This window comes from Schistocerca gregaria, chromosome 9 (genome assembly GCF_023897955.1).
Source record: "Schistocerca gregaria isolate iqSchGreg1 chromosome 9, iqSchGreg1.2, whole genome shotgun sequence".
In the NCBI taxonomy this organism is placed as follows: domain Eukaryota; kingdom Metazoa; phylum Arthropoda; class Insecta; order Orthoptera; family Acrididae; genus Schistocerca; species Schistocerca gregaria.
The window spans coordinates 260,673,834-260,696,256 of record NC_064928.1 but is presented as its reverse complement, the minus strand read 5'-3'; positions in this window follow the sequence as shown (position 1 = coordinate 260,696,256).

Below are 22,423 nucleotides of genomic sequence, written 5' to 3'. Positions count from 1 at the left end.
TTAAGATTCTGCATGAAAGGAGGACTAGCAGCCGAGCTGCACGTTAGGATGTGAAAAGTTTTCATATGTAGTAAAAACCTTAGAAATCCGTCCATTTTCGTCATTTGTTATCGAATCGACTTAAAGCCGGATCGTCACATGGGCCACTCTTCTCTCTGAAACAGATGTACTTATCGTCTGCAAAGCTATGTCGCGTGCTGCGGTATGCGGAGACACCAAAATAACCATAGTAGAACACAGATGAAGCTTCTAAGTTGATGTAATAGCCAGTAAGAAGTAGTACAATTCAAGATTTGGGCATCGATTATTGGCTTTTTATCTGGCTTTGGTGCCTTGGACATGAGCTGGGACCTTAAGATTCGGCATGAAAGGAGGACTAGCAGCCGAGTTGCATGGGAGAATGTGAAAAGTGTTCATATGTAGTAAAAACCTGAGAAATCCGTCCGTTTTCGTCATTTGTTTTCGAATCGACTTAAAGCCAGATCGTCACATTGGCCGCTCTTCTCTCTGAAACGGTTGTAATTATCGTCTGCAAAGCTATGTCGCATGCTGTGGTATGCGGAGACACTAAAATCACCATAGTAGGACACAGATGAAGCTTCTAAGTTGATGTAATAGCCAGTAAGAAGTGGTACAATTCAAGTTTTAGGTATCGATTATTGACTTTTTTGCTGGCTTTGGTGCCTTGGACATGAGCTATGTCCTTACGAATCTGCGTGAGAGGAGGACTAGCAGCCGAGTTGCACGGGAGAATGTGAAAAGTGTTAATATGTAGTATTAACCTGAGAAATCCGTCCGTTTTCGTCTTTTGTTATCGAATCGACTTAAAGCCAGATCGTCACATTGGCCGCTCTTCTCTCTGAAACGGTTGTACTTATCGTCTGCAAAGCTATGTCGCGTGCTGGGGTATGTGGAGACACTAAAAGCACCATACCAAGCTTCTCGGGTTTTTACTACATATGAACACTTTTCACATTCTCACGTGCAACGCGGCTGTTAGTCCTCCTTTCTTGCAGAATCTTAAGGTCCTTGCTCATGTCCAAGGCACCAAAGCCAGCTAAAAGTCAATAATCGATACCTAAAACTGGTATTGTACTAATTGTTACTGGCTATTACATCATCTAAGAAGCTTCATCTGTGTTCTACTATGGTGCTTTTAGTGTCTCCGTATACCGCAGCACGCGACATAGCTTTCAGACGATAAGTACAACCGTTTCGGAGAGAAGAGCGGCCAATGTGACGATCTGGCTTTAAGTCGATTCGAAAACAAACGCTGTTGTACTTATCGTCTGCAATGCTATGTCGCGTGCTGTTGTATGCGGAGACACTTAAAGCACCATAGTAGAACACAGATGAAGCTTCTAAGTTGATGTAATAGCCAGTAAGAAGTAGTACCATTCAAGATTTAGGTATCGATTATTGACTTTTTAGCTGGCTTTGGTACCTTGGACATGAGCTAGGACCTTAAGATTCTGTATGAAAGGAGGACTAGCAGCCGAGTTGCACGGGAGAATGTGAAAAGTGTTCATATGTAGAAAAAACCAGAGAAATCCGTCCGTGTTCAACATTTGTTATCGAATCGACTTAAAGCCAGACCGTCACATTGGCCGCTCTTCTCTCTGAAACGGTTGTACTTATCGTCTGCAAAGCTATGTCGAGTGCTGCGGCATGCGGAGACACTAAAAGCACCATAGTAGAACACAGATGAAGCTTCTAAGTTGATGTAATAGCCAGTAAGAAGTAGTACCAATCAAGTTTTAGGTATGGATTATTAACTTTTTAGCTGGCTTTGGTGCCTTGGACATGAGCTAGGACCTTAAGATTCTGCATGAAAGGAGGACTAGCAGCCGAGTTGCACGGGAGAACGTGAAAAGTGTTCATATGTAGTAAAAACCAGAGAAATCCGTCCGTGTTCGACATTTGTTATCGAATCGACTTAAAGCCAGATCGTCACATTGGCCGCTCTTCTCTCTGAAACGGTTGTACTTATCGCCTGCAAAGCTATGTCGAGTGCTGCGGCATGCGGAGACACTAAAAGCACCATAGTAGAACACAGATGAAGCTTCTAAGTTGATGTAATAGCCAGTAAGAAGTAGTACAATTCAAGTTTTAAGTATCGATTGTTGAGTTTTTACCCTTCTTTGGTGCCTTGGGCATGAGCTAGGAACTTAAGATTTTGCATGATAGGAGGTCTAGCAGCCGCGTTGGACGTGAGAATGTGAAAAGTGTTCATATGTAGTAAAAACCTGAGAAATCCGTCCGTTTTCGTCATTTGTTGTCGAATCGACTTAAAGCCAGATCGTCACATTGTCCGCTCTTCTCTTTGAAACGGTGGTACTTATCGTCTGCAAATCTACGTGTCGTGCTGCGGTATGCGGAGACACTAAAATCACCATAGTAGAACACAGATGAAGCCTCTAAGTTTATGTAATATCCAGTAAGAAGTAGTACAATTCAAGTTGTAGGTATCGATTATTGACTTTCTAGCTGGCTTTGGTGCCTTGGACATGAGCTAGGACCTTAAGATTCTGCATGAAAGGAGGACTAGCAGCCGAGTTTCACGGGAGAATGTGAAAAGTGTTCCTATGTAGTAAAAACCTGAGAAATCCGTTCGTTATCGTCATTTGTTATCGAATCGACTTAAAGCCAGATCGTCACATTAGCCGCTCTTCTCTCTGAAACGGTTGTACTTATCGACTGCAAAGCTATGTCGCGTGCTGCGGTATGCGGAGACACTAAAAGCACCATAGTATAATGCAGATGAAGCTTCTAAGATGATGTAATAGTCATTAAGAAGTAGTATAATTCCAGTTTTAGGTATCGATTATTGACTTTTTAGCTGGCTTTGATGCCTTGGACATGAGTTAGGACCTTAAGATTCTGCATGAAAGTAGGTCTAGAAGCCGAGTTGCACGGGAGAATGTGAAAAGTGTTCTTATGCAGTAAAAACCTGTGAAATCCGTCCATTTCCGCCATTTGTTATCGAATCTACTTAATGCCAGATCGTCACATTGGCAGCTCTTTTCTCTGAAACGGTTGTACTTATCGTCTTGGAAGCTATGTCGCGTGCTGCGGTATGCGGAGACACTAAAATCACCATAGTAGAACACAGATGAAACTTCTAAGTTGAAGTAATATATAGTAAGATGTAGTACAAATCACGTCTTAGGTATCGATTATTGACTTTTTACCATTCTTTGGTGCCTTGGACATGAGCTAGGACCTTAAAATTCTGCATGAACGGAGGACTAGCAGCCGAGTTGCACGGGAGAATGTGAAAAGTGTTCATATGTAGTAAAAACCTTAGAAATCCGTTCGTTATCGTCATTGTTATCGAATCGACTTAAAGCCAGATCGTCACATTAGCCGCTCTTCACTCTGAAACGGTTGTACTTATCGACTTCAAAACTATGTCGCGTGCTCCGAGATGCGGAGACACTAAAAGCACCATAGTAGAACACAGATGAAGCTTCTAAGATGATGTAATAGCCAGTAAGAAGTAGTACAATTCAAGTTTTTGGTATCGATTATTGACTTTTCAGCTGGCTTTGGTGCCTTGGACATGAGCTAGTACCTTAAGATTCTGCATGAAAGGAGGACTAGCAGCCGAGATGCAAGGGAGAATGTGAAAAGTGTTCACATGTAGTAAAAACCTGAGAAATCCGTCGGTTTTCGTCATTTGTTATCGAATCGACTTAAATCCACATCGTCACATTGGCCGCTCTTCGTTCTGAAACGGTTGTACTTATCTTGTGCAAAGATATGTCGCGCGCTGCGGTATGCAGAGACACTAAATGCACCATAGTAGAACACAGATGAAGCTTCTAAGTTGATGTAATTGTCAGTAAGAAGTAGTACAATTCAAGTTTTAGGTACTGATTATTGACTTTTTAGCTGGCTTTGGTGTCTTGGACATGAGATAGGACCTTAGGATTCTGCATGAAAGGATTACTAGCAGCCGAGTTGCACTGGAGAATGTGGAACATGTTCATATGTAGTAAGAACCTGAGAAATCCTTCCGCTTTCGTCATTTGTTATGGAATCGACTTAAAGCCAGATCGTCACATTGGCCGCTCTTCTCTCTGAAACGGTTGTACTTATCGTCTGCAAAGCTATGTCACGTGCTGCGGTATGTGGAGACACTAAAAGGGCCATAGTAGAACACAGATGATGCTTCTAAGTTGATGTAATAGCCAGTAAGAAGTAGTGTAATTCAAGTTTTAGGTATAGATTATTGACTTTTTAGCTGGCTTTGGTGCCTTGGACATGAGCTAGGACCTTAAGATTCTGCATGAAATGTGGATTAGCAGCCGAGTTGCACGGGAGAATGTGAAATGTGTTCATATGAAGTAAAAACCTGAGAAATCAGTCCGTTTTCGTCATTTGTTATCGAATCGACTTAAAGCCAGATCGTCACATTGGCCGCTCTTCTCTCTGAAACGGTTGTACTTATCGTCTGCAAAGCTATGTCACGTGCTGCGGTATGTGGAGACACTAAAAGCACCATAGTAGAACACAGATGAAGCCTCTAATTTGATGTAATAGCCAGTAAGAAGTTGTACAATTCAAGTTTTTGGTATCGATTATTGACTTTTCAGCTGTCTTTGGTGCCTTGGACATGAGCTAGTACCTTAAGATTCTGCATGAAAGGAGGACTAGCAGCCGAGTTGCAAGGGAGAATGTGAAAAGTGTTCATATGTAGTAAAAACCTGAGAAATCCTTCGGTTTTCGTCATTTGTTATCGAATCGACTTAAATCCAGATCGTCACATTGGCCGCTCTTCGTTCTGAAACGGTTGTACTTATCTTGTGCAAAGCTATGTCGCGCGCTGCGGTATGCAGAGACACTAAATGCACCATAGTAGAACACAGATGAAGCTTCTAAGTTGATGTAATAGTCAGTAAGAAGTAGTACAATTCAAGTTTTAGGTACTGATTATTGACGTTTTAGCTGGCTTTGGTGTCTTGGACATGAGATAGGACCTTAAGATTCTGCATGAAAGGATTACTAGCAGCCGAGTTGCACTGGAGAATGTGGAACATGTTCATATGTAGTAAAAACCTGAGAAATCCTTCCGTTTTCGTCATTTGTTATCGAATCGACTTAAAGCCAGATCGTCACATTGGCCGCTCTTCTCTCTGAAACGGTTGTACTTATCGTCTGCAAAGCTATGTCGCGTGCTGCGGTATGCGGAGACACTAAAATCACCATTGTAGAACACAGATGAAGCTTCTAAGATGATGTAATAGCCAGTAAGAAGTAGTACAATTCAATTCTTAGGTATCGATTATTGACTTTTTACCATTCTTTGGTGGCTTGGACATGAGCTAGGACCTTAAAATTCTGCATGAATGGAGGACTAGCAGCCGAGTTGCACGGGAGAATGTGGAAAGTGTTCATATGTAGTCAAAACCAGAGAAATCCGTCCGTGTTCGACATTTGTTATCGAATCGACTTAAAGCCAGATCGTCACATTGGCCGTTCTTCTCTCTGAAACGGTTGTACTTATCGTCTGCAAAGCTATGTCACGTGCTGCGGTATGTGGAGACACTAAAAGGGCCATAGTAGAACACAGATGATGCTTCTAAGTTGATGTAATAGCCAGTAAGAAGTAGTGTAATTCAAGTTTTAGGTATAGATTATTGACTTTTTAGCTGGCTTTGGTGCCTTGGACATGAGCTACGACCTTAAGATTCTGCATGAAAGGAGGACTAGCAGCCGAGTTGCACGGGAGAGTGTGAAAAGTGTTCATATGCAGTAAAAACCTTAGAAATCCGTTCGTTATCGTCATTGTTATCGAATCGACTTAAAGCCAGATCGTCACATTAGCCGCTCTTCTCTCTGAAACGGTTTACTTATCGACTGCAAAGCTATGTCACGTGCTGCGGTATGCGGAGACACTAAAAGCACCATAGTAGAACACAGATGAAGCTTCTAAGCTGATGTAATAGCCAGTAAGAAGAAGTACAATTCATGTTATAGGTATCGATTATTGACTTCTTAGCTGGCTTTGGTGCCTTAAGATTCTGCATGAAAGGAGGACTAGCAGCCGAGTTGCACGGGAGAATGTGAAAAGTGTTCATATGTAGTAAAAAACTGAGAAATCCGTCCGTTATCGTCATTTGTTATCGAATCGACCTAAAGCCAGATCGTCACATTGGCCGCTCTTCTCTCTGAAACAGCTGTACTTATCGTCTGCAAATCTATGTCGCGTGCTGCGGTATGCGGAGACAGTAAAAGCACCATAGTAGAACACAGATGAAGCTTCTAAGTTGATGTAATAGCCAGTAAGAAGTATTACAATTCAAGTTTTAGGTATCGATTATTGACTTTTTAGCTGGCTTCGGTGCCTTGGACATGAGCTAGGACCTTAAGATACTGCATGAAAGGAGGACTAGCAGCCGAGTTGCACTGGAGAATGTGAAAAGTGTTCATATGTAGTAAAAACCTGAGAAATCCGTCCGTTTTCGTCATTTGTTATCGAATCGACTTAAAGCCAGATAGTCAAATTGGCCGCTCTTAACTCTGAAACGGTTGTACTTATCGTCTGCAAAGCTATGTCACTTGCTGCGGTATGCGGAGACACTAAAAGCACCATAGTAGAACACGGATGAAGCTTCTAAGTTGATGTAATAGCCGGTAAGAAGTAGTACAATACAAGTCTTAGGTATCGATTATTGATTTTTACCATTCTTTGGTGCCTTGGACATGAGCTAGGACCTTAAAAGTCTGCATGAACGGAGGACTAGCAGCCGAGTTGCACTGGAGAATGTGAAAAGTGTTCATATGTAGTAAAAACCTGAGAAATCCGTCCGTTTCGACATTTGTTATCGAATCGACGTAAAGCCAGATAGTCACATTGGCCGCTCTTCTCTCTGAAACGGTTGTACTTATCGTCTGCAAAGCTATGTCACGTGCTGCGGTTAGTGGAGACACTAAAAGCGCCATAGTAGAACACAGATGAAGCTTCTAAGTTGATGTAATAGCCAGTAAGAAGTAGTACAATTCAAGTTTTAGGATCGATTATTGACTTTTTACCTGGCTTTGGTGCCTTGGACATGAACTAGGAACTTAAGATTCTGCATGAAAGGAGGACTAGCAACCGAGTTGCACGGGAGAATGTGAAATGTGTTCATATGTAGTTAAAACCTGAGAAATCCGTCCGTTTTCGTCATTTTTTATCGAATCGACTTAAAGCCAGATCGTCACATTGGCCGCTCTTCTCTCTGAAACGGTTGTGCTTATCGTCTGCAAAGCTATGTGGCGTGCTGCGGTATGCAAAACACAAAAATCACCATAGTAGAACACAGATGAAGCTTCTAAGTTGATGTAATAGCCAGTAAGAAGTAGTACAATTCAAGTTTTAGTTATCGATTATTGGCTTTGGTGCCTTGGAAATGAGCTAGGACCTTAAGATTCTGCATAATAGGAGGACTAGCAGCCGAGTTGCACGGGAGAATGTGAAAAGTGTTCATATGTAGTAAAAACCTGAGAAATCGGTCCGTTTTCGTCATTTGTTATCGAACCGACTTTATGCAAGATCGTCACATTGGCCGCTCTTCTCTCTGAAACGGTTGTACTTATCGTCTGCAAAGCTATGTCGCGTGCTGCGGTATGCGGAGATACTAAAAGCACCATAGTAGAACACAGATGAAGCTTCTAAGTTGATGTAATAGCCAGTAAGAAGTAGTACAATTCATGTTTTATGTATCGATTATTGACTTTTTAGCTGTCTTTGGTGCCTTGGACATGAGCTAGGACCTTAAGATTCTGCATGAAAGGAGGACTAGCAGCCGAGTTGCACGGGAGAATGTGCAAAGTGTTCATATGTAGTAAAAACATGAGAAATACGTCCGTTTTCGCCATTTGTTATCGAATCGATTTATAGCCAGATCGTCACATTGGCCGCTCTTCTCTCTGAAACGGTTGTACTTATCGTCTGCAAAGCTATGTTGCGTGCTGCGGTATGCGGAGACACTAAAAGCACCATAGTAGAACACAGATGAAGCTTCTAAGTTGATGTAATAGCCAGTAAGAAGTAGTACAATTCAAGTTTTAGGTATTGATTAAAGACTTTTTAGCTGGCCTTGGTACCTTGGACATGAGCTAGGACCTTAAGATTCTGCATGAAAGGAAATTAGCAGCGGAGTTGCACGGGAGAATATGAAAAGTGCTCATATGTAGTAAAAACCTAGAAATCCGTCCGTTTTCGTCATTTGTTATCGAATCGACTTAAAGCCAGATCGTCACATTGGCCGCTCTTCTCTCTGAAACGGTTGTACTAATCGTCTGCAAAGCTATGTCGCGTGCTGCGGTATTCTGAGACACTAAAAGCACCATAGTACAACACAGATAAAGCTTCTAAGTTGATGTAATAGCCAGTAAGAAGTAGTACAATTCAAGTTTTAGGTATCGATTATTGACTTTATAGCTGGCTTGGTGCCTTGGACATGAGCCAGGACTTTAACATTCTGCATGAAAGGAGGACTAGCAGCCAATTTGCACAGGAGAATGTGAAAAATGTTCATATGTAGTAAAAACCTGAGAAATCCGTCCGTTTTCGTCATTTGTTATCGAAACGACTTATAGCCAGATCGTCAAATTGGCCGCTCTTCTCTCTGAAACGGTTGTACTTATCGTCTGCAAAGCTATGTCGCGTGCTGCGGTATGCGGAGACAGTAAAAGCACCATAGTAGAAGACAGATGAAGCGTCTAAGTTGATGTAATACTCAGTAAGAAGTAGTCCAATTCAAGTTTTAGGTATCGATTATTGACTTTTTAGCTGGCTTTGGTGCCTTGGACATGAGCTAGGACCTTAAGATTCTGCATGAAAGGAGGACTAGCAGCCGAGTTGCACGGGAGAATGTGAAAAGTGTTCATACGTAGTAAAAACCTCAGAAATCCGTCCGTTTTCGTCATTTGTTATCGAATCGACTTGAAGCCAGATCGTCACATTGGCCGCTCTTCTCTTGAAACGGTTGTACTTCTCGTCTGCAAAGCTATGTCGCGCTCTGCGATATGCGGAGACAGTAAAAGCACCATAGCAGAACACAGATGAAGCTTCTAAGTTGATGTAATAGCCAGTAAGATAGTACAATCCAAGTTTTAGGTATCGATTATTGACTTTTTAGATGGCATTGGTGCGTTGGACATGAGCTAGGACCTTAAGATTGTGCATGAAAGAAGGATTAGCAGCGGAGTTGCACGGGAGAATATGAAAAGTGTTCATATGTAGTAAAAACCTAGAAATCCATCCGTTTTCGTCATTTGTTATCGAATCGACTTACAGCCAGATCGTCACATTGGCCGCTATTCTTTCTGAAACGGTTGTACTTATCGTCTGCAAAGCTATGTCGCGTGCTGCGGTATTCTGAAACACTAAAAGCACCATAGTAGAACACAGATGAAGCTTCTAAGTTGATGTAATAGCCAGGAAGAAGTAGTATAATTCAAGTTTTAGGTATGGTTTAAGACTTTATAGCTAGCTTTGGTGCCCTCGACATGAGCTAGGACCTTAACATTCTGCATGAAAGGAGGACTAGCAGCTTATTTACACGGGAGAATGTGAAAAGTGTTCATATGTAGTAAAAATCTGAGAAACACGTCAGTTTTCGTCATTTGTTATCGAATCGACTTAAAGCCAGATCGTCACATTGGCCGCTCTTCTCTCTGAAACGGTTGTACTAATCGATTTCGTAGCTATGTCGCGTGCTGCGGTATGCGAAGACACTAAAAGCAGCATAATAGAACACAGATGAAGCTTCTAAGTTGAAGTAATAGCCAGTAAGAAGTAGTACAATTCAAGTTTTAGGTTTCGATTATTGACTTTATAGCTGGCTTGGTGCCTTGGACATGAGCCAGGACCTTAACATTCTGCATGAAAGGAGGACTAGCAGCCAATTTGCACAGGAGAATGTGAAAAGTGTTCATATGTAGTAAAAACCTGAGAAATCCGTACGTTTTCGTCATTTGTTATCGAAACGACTTAAAGCCAGATCGTCACATTGGCCGCTCTTCTCTCTGAAACGGTTGTACGTATCGTGTGCAAAGCTATGTCGCGTGCTGCGGTATGCGGAGACAGTAAAAGCACCATAGTAGAAGACAGATGAAGCTTCTAAGTTGATGTAATACTCAGTAAGAAGTAGTCCAATTCAAGTTTTAGGTATCGATTATTGACTTTTTAGCTGGCTTTGGTGCCTTGGACATGAGACAGGACCTTAGGTTTCTGCATTAAAGGAGGACTAGCAGCCGAGTTGCACGGGAGAATGTGAAAAGTATTCATATGTAGTAAAAACCTGAGACATTTGTCCGTTTTCGTCATTTGTTATCGAATCGACTTAAAGCCAGATCGTCAAACTGGCCGCTCTTCTCTCTGAAACGGTTGTACTTCTCGTCTGCAAAGCTATGTTGCGTGCTGCGGTATGCGGAGACAGTAAAAGAACCATAGTAGAACACAGATGAAGCTTCTGTTGATGTAATAGCCAGTAAGAAGTAGTACAATTCAAGTTTTATGTATCGATTATTGACTTTTTAGCTGTCTTTGGTGCCTTGGACATGAGCTAGGACCTTACGATTCTGCATGAAAGGAGGACTAGCAGCCGAGTTGCACGGGAGAATGTGAAAAGTGTTCATATGTAGTAAAAACATGAGAAATACGTCCGTTTTCGCCATTTGTTATCGAATAGATTTATAGCCAGATCGTCACATTGGCCGCTCTTCTCTCTGAAACGGTTGTACTTATCGTCTGCAAAGCTATGTCGCGTGCTGCGGTATGCGGAGACACTAAAAGCACCATAGTAGAACACAGATGAGGCTTCTAATTTGACGTAATAGCCAGGAAGAAGTAGTACAATTCAAGTTTTAGTTATCAACTATTGACTTTTTAGCTGGCTTTGGTGCCTTGGACATGAGCTAGGACCTTAACATTCTGCATGAACGGAGGACTAGCTGCCGTGGTGCATGGGAGAATGTGAAAAGTGTTCATATGTAGTAAAAACCTGAGAAATCCGTCCGTTTTCGTCATTTGTTATCGAATCTACTTAAAGCCAGATCGTCACATCTGTCGCTCTTCTCTCTGAAATGGTTGTACTTATCGTCTGCAAAGCTATGTCGCGTGCTGCGGTATGCGGAGACACTAAAGCACAATAGTAGAACACAGATGAAGCTTCTAAGTTGATGTAATATCCAGTAAGAAGTAGTACAATTCAAGTTTTAGGTATCGATTATTGACTTTTTAGCTGGCTTTGGTACCTTGGACATGAGCTAGCACCTTAAAATTCTGCAAGAAAGGAGGACTAGAAGCCGAGTTGCACGGGAGAATGTGAAAAGTGTTCATATGTAGTAAAAACCTGAGAGATCCGTCCGTTTTCGTCATTTGTTATCGAATCGACTTAAAGCCAGATCGTCACATTGGCCGCTATTTTCTCTGAAACGGTTGTACTTATCGTCTGCAAAGCTATGTCGCGTGCTGCGATATTCTGAAACACTAAAAGCACCATAGTAGAACACAGATGAAGCTTCTAAGTTGATGTAATAGTCAGGAAGAAGTAGTATAATTCAAGTTTTAGGTATGGTTTAAGACTTTATAGCTGGCTTTGGTGCCCTCGACATGAGCTAGGACCTTAACATTCTGCATGAAAGGAGGACTAGAAGCCGAGATGCACGGGAAAATGTGAAAAGTGTTCATATGTAGTAAAAACCTGAGAAACACGTCAGTTTTCGTCATTTGTTATCGAATCGACTTAAAGCCAGATCGTCATATTGGCCGCTCTTCTCTCTGAAACGGTTGTACTAATCGATTTCGTAGCTATGTCGCGTGCTGCGGTATGCGGAGACACTAAAAGCAGCATAATAGAACACAGATGAAGCTTCTAAGTTGATGTAATAGCCAGTAAGAAGTAGTACAATTCAAGTTTTAGGTATCGATTATTGCCTTTTTAGCTGGCTTTGGTGCCTTGGAAATGAGCTCGGACCTTAACATTCTGCATGACAGGAGGACTAGCAGCCGAGTTGCACGGGAGAATGTGAAATGTGTTCATATGTAGTAAAAACATGAAAAATCCGTCCGTTTTCGTCATTTGTTAAGGAATCGACTTAAAGCCAGATCGTCACATTGGCCGCCCTTCTCTCTGAAAAAGTTGTACTTATCGTCTGCAAAGCTATGTCGCGTGCTGCGGTATGCGGACACACTAAAAGCACCATAGTAGAACACGGATGAAGCTTCTAAGTTGATGTAACAGCTAGTAAGAAGTAGTACAATTAAAGTTTTAGGTATCGGTTATTGACTTTTTACCCTTCTTTGGTGCCTTGGACATGAGCTAGGAACTTAACATTTTTCATGAAAGGAGGACTAGCAGCCGAGTTGCACGGGAGAATGTGAAAAGTGTTCATATGTAGTAAAAACCTGAAAATCCGCCCGTTTTCGTCATTAGTTATCGAATCGACTTAAAGCCAGATCGTCACATTGGCCGCTCTTCTCTCTGAAACGGTTGTACTTATCGTCTGCAAAGCTATGTCGCGTGCTGCGGTATGCGGAGACATAAAAATCACCATAGTAGAACACAGATGAAGCTTCTAAGTTGATGTAATAGCCAGTAAGTAGTAGTACAATTCAAGTTTTAGGTATCGATTATTGACTTTTTAGCTGGCTTTAGTGCCTTGGACATGAGCTAGTACCTTTTGATTCTGCATGAAAGGAGGATTAGCAGCGGAGTTACACGGGAGAATGTGAAAAGTCTTCATATGAAGTAAAAACCTGAGACATCCGTCCGTTTTCGTCATTTGTTATCGAATCGACTTAAAGCCAGATCGTCACATTGGCCGCTCTTCTCTCTGAAACGTTTGTACTTATCGTCTGCAAAGCTATGTCGCGTGCTGCGGTATGCGGAGACAGTAAAAGCACCATAGTAGAACACAGATGAAGCTTCTAAGTTAATGTAATAGCCAGTAAGATATAGTAGAATTCAAGTTTTAGGTATCGATTATTGACTTTTTAGCTGGCTTTGGTGCCTTGGACATGAGCTAGGACCTTAAGATTCTGCATGAAAGGAGGATTAGCAGCGGTGTTGCACGGGAGAATATGAAAAGTGTTCATATGTAGTAAAAACCTAGAAATCCGTCCGTTTTCGTCATTTGTTATCGAATCGACTTAAAGCCAGATCGTCACATTGGCCGCTCTTCTCTCTGAAACCGTTGTACTTATCGTCTGCAAAGCTATGTCGCGTGCTGCGGTATGCGGAGACACTAAAATCACCATAGTAGAACACAGATGAAGCTTCTATGTTGATGTAATAGCCAGTAAGTAGTAGTACAATTCAAGTTTTAGGTATCGATTATTGACTTTTTAGCTATCTTTGGTGCCTTGGACATGAGCTAGGACCTTAAGATACTGCATGAAAGGAGGACTGGCAGCCGATTTGCATGGGAGAATGTGAAAAGTGTTCATATGTAGTAAAAACCTGAGAAATCCGTCCGTTTTCTTCATTTGTTATCGAATCGACTTAAAGCCAGATCGTCACATTGGCCGCTCTTCTCTCTGAAACGGTTGTACTTATCGATTGCAAAGCTATGTCGCGTGCTGCGGTATGCGGAGACACTAAAAGCACCATAGTAGAACACAGATGAAGCTTCTAAGTTGATGTAATAGCCAGTAAGAAGTAGTAAAATTCAAGTTTTAGGTATTGATTATTGACTTTTTATCTGGCTTTGGTGCTTTGGACATGAGCTAGGACCTTATGATTCTGCATGAAAGGAGGACTTGCAGCCGAGTTGCACGGGAAAATGTGAAAAGTGTTCAAATGTAGTAAAAACCTGAGAAATCCGTCCGTTTTCGTCATTTGTTATCGAATCGACTTAAAGCCAGATCGTCACATTGGCCGCTCTTCTCTCTGAAACGGTTGTACTTCTCGTCTGCAAAGCTATGTCGCGCTCTGCGATATGCGGAGACCGTAAAAGCACCATAGTAGAACACAGATGAAGCTTCTAAGTTGATGTAATAGCCAGTAAGATACAGTACAATTCAAGTTTTAGGTATCGATTATTGACTTTTTACCCTTCTTTGGTGCCTTGGACATGAGCTAGGACCTTAAGATTGTGCATGAAAGATGGATTAGCAGCGGAGTTGCACGGGAGAATATGAAAAGTGTTCATATGTAGTAAAAACCTAGAAATCCGTCTGTTTTCGTCATTTGTTATCGAATCGACTTAAAGCCAGATCGTCACATTGGCCGCTATTCTCTCTGAAACGCTTGTACTTATCGTCTGCAAAGCTATGTCGCGTGCTGCGGTATTCTGAAACACTAAAAGCACCATAGTAGAACACAGATGAAGCTTCTAAGTTGATGTAATAGCCAGGAAGAAGTAGTATAATTCAAGTTTTAGGTATGGATTAAGACTTTATAGCTGGCTTTGGTGCCCTCGACATGAGCTAGGACCTTAACATTTTGCATGAAAGGAGGACTAGCAGCTTATTTGCGTGGGAGAATGTGAAAAGTGTTCATATGTAGTAAAAACCTGAGAAACACGTCAGTTTTCGTCATTTGTTATCGAATCGACTTAAAGCCAGATCGTCACATTGGCCGCTCTTCTCTCTGAAACGGTTGTACTAATCGATTTCGTAGCTATGTCGCGTGCTGCGGTATGCGGAGACACTAAAAGCAGCATAATAGAACACAGATGAAGCCTCTAAGTTGATGTAATAGCCAGGATGAAGTAGTACAATTCAAGTTTTAGGTATCGATTATTGACTTTTTAGCTGGCTTTGGTGCATTTGAAATGAGCTCGGACCTTAAGATTCTGCATGAAAGGAGGACTAGCAGCCGAGTTGCACGGGAGAATGTGAAATGTGTTCATATGTAGTAAAAACCTGAAAAATCCGTCCGTTTTCGTCATTTGTTATCGAATCGACTTAAAGCCAGATCGTCACATTGGCCGCTCTTGTCTCTGAAAAAGTTGTACTTATCGTCTGCAAAGCTATGTCGCGTGCTGCGGTATGCGGAGACACTAAAAGCACCATAGTAGAACACAGATGAAGCTTCTAAGTTGATGTAATAGCCAGTAAGAAGTAGTACAACTCAAGTTTTAGGTATCGGTTATTGACTTTTTACCCTTCTTTGGTGCCTTGGGCATGAGCTAGGAACTTAACATTTTTCATGAAAGGAGGACTAGCAGCCGAGTTGCACGGGAGAATGTGAAAAGTGTTCATATGTAGTAAAAACCTGAAAATCCGTCCGTTTTAGTCATTTGTTATCGAATCGACTTAAAGCCAGATCGTCACATTGGCCGCTCTTCTCTCTGAAACGGTTGTACTTATCGTCTGCATAGCTATGTCGCGTGCTGCGGTATGCGGAGACATTAAAATCACCATAGTAGAACACAGATGAAGCTTCTAAGTTGATGTAATAGCCAGTAAGAAGTAGTACAATTCAAGTTTTAGGTATCGATTATTGACTTTTTAGCTGGCTTTGGTGCCTTGGACATGAGCTAGGACCTTTAGATTCTGCACGAAAGGAGGACTAGCAGCCGAGTTGCATGGGAGAATGTGAAAAGTGTTCATATGTAGTTGAAACCTGAGAAATCGGTCCGTTTTCGTCATTTGTTATCGAATCGACTTAAAGCCAGATCGTCACATTGGCCGCTCTTCCCTCTGAAACGGTTGTACTTATCGTCTGCAAAGCTATGTCGCGTGCTGCGGTATGCGGAGACACTAAAATCACCATAGTAGAACACAGATGAGGCTTCTAAGTTGATGTAATAGCCAGTAAGAAGTAATACAATTCAAGTATTATGTATCGATTATTGACATTTTAGCTGGCTTTGGTACATTGGACATGAGATAGGACCTTAAGATTCTCCATGAAAGGAAGACTAGCAGCCGATTTGCATGGGAGAATGTGAAAAGTGTTCATATGTAGTAAAAACCTGAGAAATCCGTCCGTCTTCTTCATTTGTTATCGAATCGACTTAAAGCCAGATCGTCACATTGGCCGCTATTCTCTCTGAAACGCTTGTACTTATCGTCTGCAAAGCTATGTCGCGTGCTGCGGTATCCTGAAACACTAAAAGCACCATAGTAGAACACAGATGAAGCTTCTAAGTTGATGTAATAGCCAGTAAGAAGTAGTACAATTCATGTTTTAGGTATCGATTATTGACTTTTTAGCTGGCTTTGGTGCCTTGGACATGAGCTAGGACCTTAAGACTCTGCATGAAAGGAGGACTAGCAGCCAAGTTGCACGGGAGAATGTGAAAAGTGTTCATATGTAGTAAAAACCTGAGAAATCCGTCTGTTTCCGTCACTTGTTACCAAATCGACTTAAAGCCAGATCGTCACATTGGCCGCTCTTCTCTCTGAAACGGTTGTACTTATCGTCTGCAAAGGTATGTCGCGTGCTGCGGTATGCGGAGACACTAAAATCACCATAGTAGAACACAGATGAAGCATCTAAGTTGATGTAATAGCCAGTAAGAAGTAATCCAATTCACGTTTTAGCTATCGATTATTGACTTTTCAGCTGGCTTTGGTGACTTGGACATGAGCTAGGACCTTAAGATTCTGCATGAAAGGAGGATTAGCAGCGGAGTTACACGGGAGAATATGAAAAGTGTTCATATGTAGTAAAAACCTGAGACATCCGTCCGTTTTCGTCATTTGTTATCGAATCGACGTAAAACCAAATCGTCACATTGGCCGCTCTTCTCTCTGAAACGGTTGTACTTATCGTCTTCAAAGGTATGTCGCGTGTTGCCGTAGGCGGAAACAGGAAAAGCACCATAGTAGAACACAGATGAAGCTTCTAAGTTGATGTAATAGCCAGTAAGAAGTAGTCCAATTCAAGATTTAGATGTCGATTATTGACTTTTTAGCTGGCTTTGGTGCCTTGGACTTGAGCTAGGACCTTAGTGTTCTGCATGAAAGGAGGACTAGCAGCCGAGTTGCATGGGGGAATGTGAAAAGTGTTCAAATGTAGTAAGAACCTGAGAAATACGTCCGTTTTCGTCATTTGTTATCGAATCGACTTAAAGCCAGATCGGCACATTGGCCGCTCTTCTCTCTGAAGCGGTTGTACTTATCGTCTGCAAAGCTATGTCGCGTGCTGCGGTATGCGGAGACACTAAAAGCACCATAGTAGAACACAGATGAGGCTTCTAATTTGACGTAATAGCCAGGAAGAAGTAGTACAATTCAAGTTTTAGTTATCAACTATTGACTTTTTAGCTGGCTTTGGTGCCTTGGACATGAGCTAGGACCTTAACATTCTGCATGAAAGGAGGACTAGCAGCCGATTTGCATGGGAGAATGTGAAAAGTGTTCATATGTAGTAAAAACCCGAGAAATCCGTCCTTTTTCGTCATTTGTTATCGAATCGACTTAAAGCCAGATCGTCTCATTGGCCACTCTTCTCTCTGCAAAAGTTGTACTTATCGTCTGCAAAGCTATGTCGCGTGCTGCGGTATGCGGACACACTAAAAGCAATATAGTAGAACACAGATGAAGCTTCTAAGTTGTTGTAATAGCCAGTAAGAAATAGTACAATTAAAGTTTTAGGTATCGGTTATTGACTTTTTACCCTTCTTTGGTGCCTTGGACATGAGCTAGGAAATTAAGATTTTGCATGAAGTAGGACTAGCAGCCGAGTTGAACGGGAGAATGTGAAAAGTGTTCATATGTAGTAAAAACCTGAGAAATCCGTCTGTTTTCGTCATTTGTTATCGAATCGACTTAAAGCCAGATCGTCACATTGGCCGCTCTTCTCTCTGAAACGTTTGTACTTACCGTCTGCAAAGCTATGTCGCGTGCTGCGGTATGCTGAGACACTAAAAGCACCATAGTAGAACACAGATGAAGCTTCAAAGTTGATGTAATAGCCAGTAAGAAGTATTAGAATTCAAGTTTTAGGTATTGAATATTGCTGGCTTTGGTGCCTTGGACTTGAGCTAGGACCTTAAGATTCTGCATGAAAGGAGGACTAGCAGCCGAGTTGCACGGGAGAATGTGAAAAGTGTTCATATGTAGTAAAAACTCGAGAAATCGGTCCGTTTTCGTTATTTGTTATCGAACCGACTTAAAGCCAGATCGTCACATTGGCCGCTCTTCTCTCTGAAACGGTTGTACTTATCGTCTGCAAAGCTATGTCGCGTGCTGCGGTATGCGGAGACACTAAAATCACCATAGTAGAACACAGATGAGGCTTCTAAGTTGATGTAATAGCCAGTAAGAAGTAATACAATTCAAGTATTATGTATCGATTATTGACATTTTAGCTGGCTTTGGTACATTGGACATGAGCTAGGACCTTAAGATTCTCCATGAAAGGAGGACTAGCAGCCGAGTTGCACGGGAGAATGTGAATAGTGTTCATATGTAGTAAAAACCTGAGACATCCGTCCGTTTTCGTCATTTGTTATCGAATCGACTTAAAGCCAGATCGTCACATTGGCCGCTCTTCTCTCTGAAACGGTTGTACTTATCGTCTGCAAAGCTATGTGGCGTGCTGCGGTATGCGGAGACAGTAAAAGCACCATAGTAGAACACAGATGAAGCTTCTAAGTTGATGTAATAGCCAGGAAGATATAGTACATTTCATGTTTTAGGTATCGATTATTTACTTTTTAGCTGGCTTTGGTGTCTTGGACATGAGCTAGGACCTTAAGATTCTGCATGAAAGGAGGATTAGCAGCGGAGTTACACGGGAGAATATGAAAAGTGTTCATATGTAGTAAAAACCTGAGACATCCGTCCGTTTTCGTCATTTGTTATCGAATCGACGTAAAACCAAATCGTCACATTGGCCGCTCTTCTCTCTGAAACGGTTGTATTTATCGTCTGCAAAGCTATGTCGCGTGCTGCGGTATGCGGAGACAGTAAAAGCACTACAGTAGAACACAGATGAAGCTTCTAAGTTGATGTAATAGCCAGCAGGAAGTAGTACAATTCAAGTTTTAGGTATCGATTATTGACTTTTTAGCTGGCTTTGGTGCCTTGGACATGAGCTAGGACCTTAAGATTCTGCATGAAAGGAGGACTAGCAGCCGAGTTGCACGGGAGAATGTGAAAAGTGTTCATATGTAGTAAAAACCTGAGAAATCCGTCCGTTTTCGTCATTTGATATCGAATCGACTTAAAGCCAGATCGTCACATTGGCCGCTCTTCTCTCTGAAACGGTTGTACTTATCGTCTGCAAAGCTATGTCACGTGCTGCGGTATGCTGAGACACTAAAAGCACCATAGTAGAACACAGATGAAGCTTCAAAGTTGATGTAATAGCCAGTAAGAAGTAGTAGAATTCAAGTTTTAGGTATTGAATATTGACTTTTTAGCTGGCTTTGGTGCCTTGGACTTGAGCTAGGACCTTATGATTCTGCATGAAAGGAGGACTAGCAGCCGATTTGCATGGGAGAATGTGAAAAGTGTTCATATGTAGTAAAAACCCGAGAAATCCGTCCGTTTTCGTCATTTGTTATCGAATCGTCTTAAAGCCAGATCGTCACATTAGCCGCTCTTCACTCTGAAACGGTTGTACTTATCGATTGCAAAGCTATGTCGCGTGCTGCGGTATGCGGAGACACTAAAAGCACCATAGTAGAACACAGATGAAGCTTCTAAGTTGATGTAATAGCCAGTAAGAAGTAGTACAATTCAAGTTTTAGGTATCGATTATTGACATTTAGCTAGCTTTGGTGCCTTGGACATGAGCTAGGACCTTATGATTCTGCATGAAAGGAGGACTAGCAGCCGAGTTGCACGGGCGAATGTGAAAAGTGTTCATATGTAGTAAAAACCTGAGAAATCAGTGCGTTTTCGTCATTTGTTATCGAATCTACTTAAAGCAAGATCGTCACATTGGCCGCTCTTCTCTCTGAAACGGTTGTACTTATCAACTACAAAGCTATGTCGCGAGCTGCGATATGCGGAGACACTAAAAGCACCATAGTAGAACACAGATGAAGCTTCTAAGTTGATGTAATAGCCAGTAAGAAGTAGTACAATTCAAGTTTTAGGTATTGAATATTGACTTTTTAGCTGGTTTTGGTGCCTTGGACATGAGCTATCACCTTAAGATTCTGTATAAAAGGAGGACTAGCAGCCGAGTTGCACGAGCGAATGTGAAAAGTGTTCATATGTAGTAAAAACCTGAGAAATCGGTCCGTTTTCTTCATTTGTTATCGAACCGACTTAAAGCAAGATTGTCACATTGGCCGCTCTTCTCTCTGAAGCGGTTGTACTTATCCTCTGCAAAGCTATATCGCGTGCTGCGGTATGCGGAGACACTAAAATCACCATAGTAGAACACAGATGAGGCTTCTAAGTTGATGTAGTAGCCAGTAAGAAGTAGTACAATTAAAGTTTTAGGTATCGGTTATTGACTTTTTACCCTTCTTTGGTGCCTTGGACATGAGCTAGGAAATTAAGGTTTTGCATGAAGGAGGACTAGCAGCCGAGTTGAACGGGAGAATGTGAAAAGTGTTCATATGTAGTAAAAACCTGAGAAATCCGTCTGTTTTCGTCATTTGTTATCGAATCGACTTAAAGCCAGATCGTCACATTGGCCGCTCTTCTCTTTGAAACGTTTGTACTTACCGTCTGCAAAGCTATGTCGCGTGCTGCGGTATGCTGAGACACTAAAAGCACCATAGTAGAACACAGATGAAGCTTCAAAGTTGATGTAATAGCCAGTAAGAAGTAGTAGAATTCAAGTTTTAGGTATTGAATATTGACTTTTTAGCTGGCTTTGGTGCCTTGGACTTGAGCTAGGACCTTAAGATTCTGCATGAAAGGAGGACTAGCAGCCGAGTTGCACGGGAGAATGTGAAAAGTGTTCATATGCAGTAAAAACTTGAGAAATCGGTCCGTTTTCGTTATTTGTTATCGAACCGACTTAAAGCCAGATCGTCACATTGGCCACTCTTCTCTCTGAAACGGTTGTACTTATCGTCTGCAAAGCTATGTCGCGTGCTGCGGTATGCGGAGACACTAAAATCTCCATAGTAGAACACAGATGAGGCTTCTAAGTTGATGTAATAGCCAGTAAGAAGTAATACAATTCAAGTATTATGTATCGATTATTGACATTTTAGCTGGCTTTGGTACATTGGATATGAGCTAGGACCTTAAGATTCTCCATGAAAGGAGGACTAGCAGCCGAGTTGCACGGGAGAATGTGAATAGTGTTCATATGTAGTAAAAACCTGAGACATCCGTCCGTTTTCGTCATTTGTTATCGAATCGACTTAAAGCCAGATCGTCACATTGGCCGCTCTTCTCTCTGAAACGGTTGTACTTATCGTCTGCAAAGCTGTGTGGCGTGCTGCGGTATGCGGAGACAGTAAAAGCACCATAGTAGAACACAGATGAAGCTTCTAAGTTGATGTAATAGCCAGGAAGATATAGTACATTTCATGTTTTAGGTATCGATTATTTACTTTTTAGCTGGCTTTGGTGCCTTGGACATGAGCTAGGACCTTAAGATTCTGCATGAAAGGAGGATTAGCAGCGGAGTTACACGGGAGAATATGAAAAGTGTTCATATGTAGTAAAAACCTGAGACATCCGTCCGTGTTCGTCATTTGTTATCGAATCGACGTAAAACCAAATCGTCACATTGGCCGCTCTTCTCTCTGAAACGGTTGTATTTATCGTCTGCAAAGCTATGTCGCGTGCTGCGGTATGCGGAGACAGTAAAAGCACTACAGTAGAACACAGATGAAGCTTCTAAGTTGATGTAATAGCCAGCAGGAAGTAGTACAATTCAAGTTTTAGGTATCGATTATTGACTTTTTAGCTGGCTTTGGTGCCTCGGACATGAGCTAGGACCTTAAGATTCTGCATGAAAGGAGGACTAGCAGCCGAGTTGCACGGGAGAATGTGAATAGTGTTCATATGTAGTAAAAACCTGAGACATCCGTCCGTTTTCGTCATTTGTTTCGAATCGACTTAAAGCCAGATCGTCACATTGACCGCTCTTCTCTCTGAAACGGTTGTACTTCTCGTCTGCAAAGCTATGTCGCGTGCTGCGGTATGCGGAGACAGTAAAAGCACCATAGTAGAACACAGATGAAGCTTCTAAGTTGATGTAATAGCCAGGAAGAAGTAGTACAATTCAAGTTTTAGGTATCGATTATTGACTTTTTAGCTGGCTTTGGTGCCTTGGACATGAGCTAGGACCTTATGATTCTGCATGAAAGGAGGACTAGCAGCCGATTTGCACTGGAGAATGTGAAAAGTGTTCATATGTAGTATTAACCTGAGAAATCCGTCCGTTTTCGTCATTTGTTATCGAATCGACTTAAAGCCAGATCGTCACATTGGCCGCTCTTCTCTCTGAAACTGTTGTACTTATCGTCTGCAAAATTATGTCGCGTGCTGCGGTATGCGGAGACACTAAAATCACCATAGTAGAACACAAAAAAATGGTTCAAATGGCTC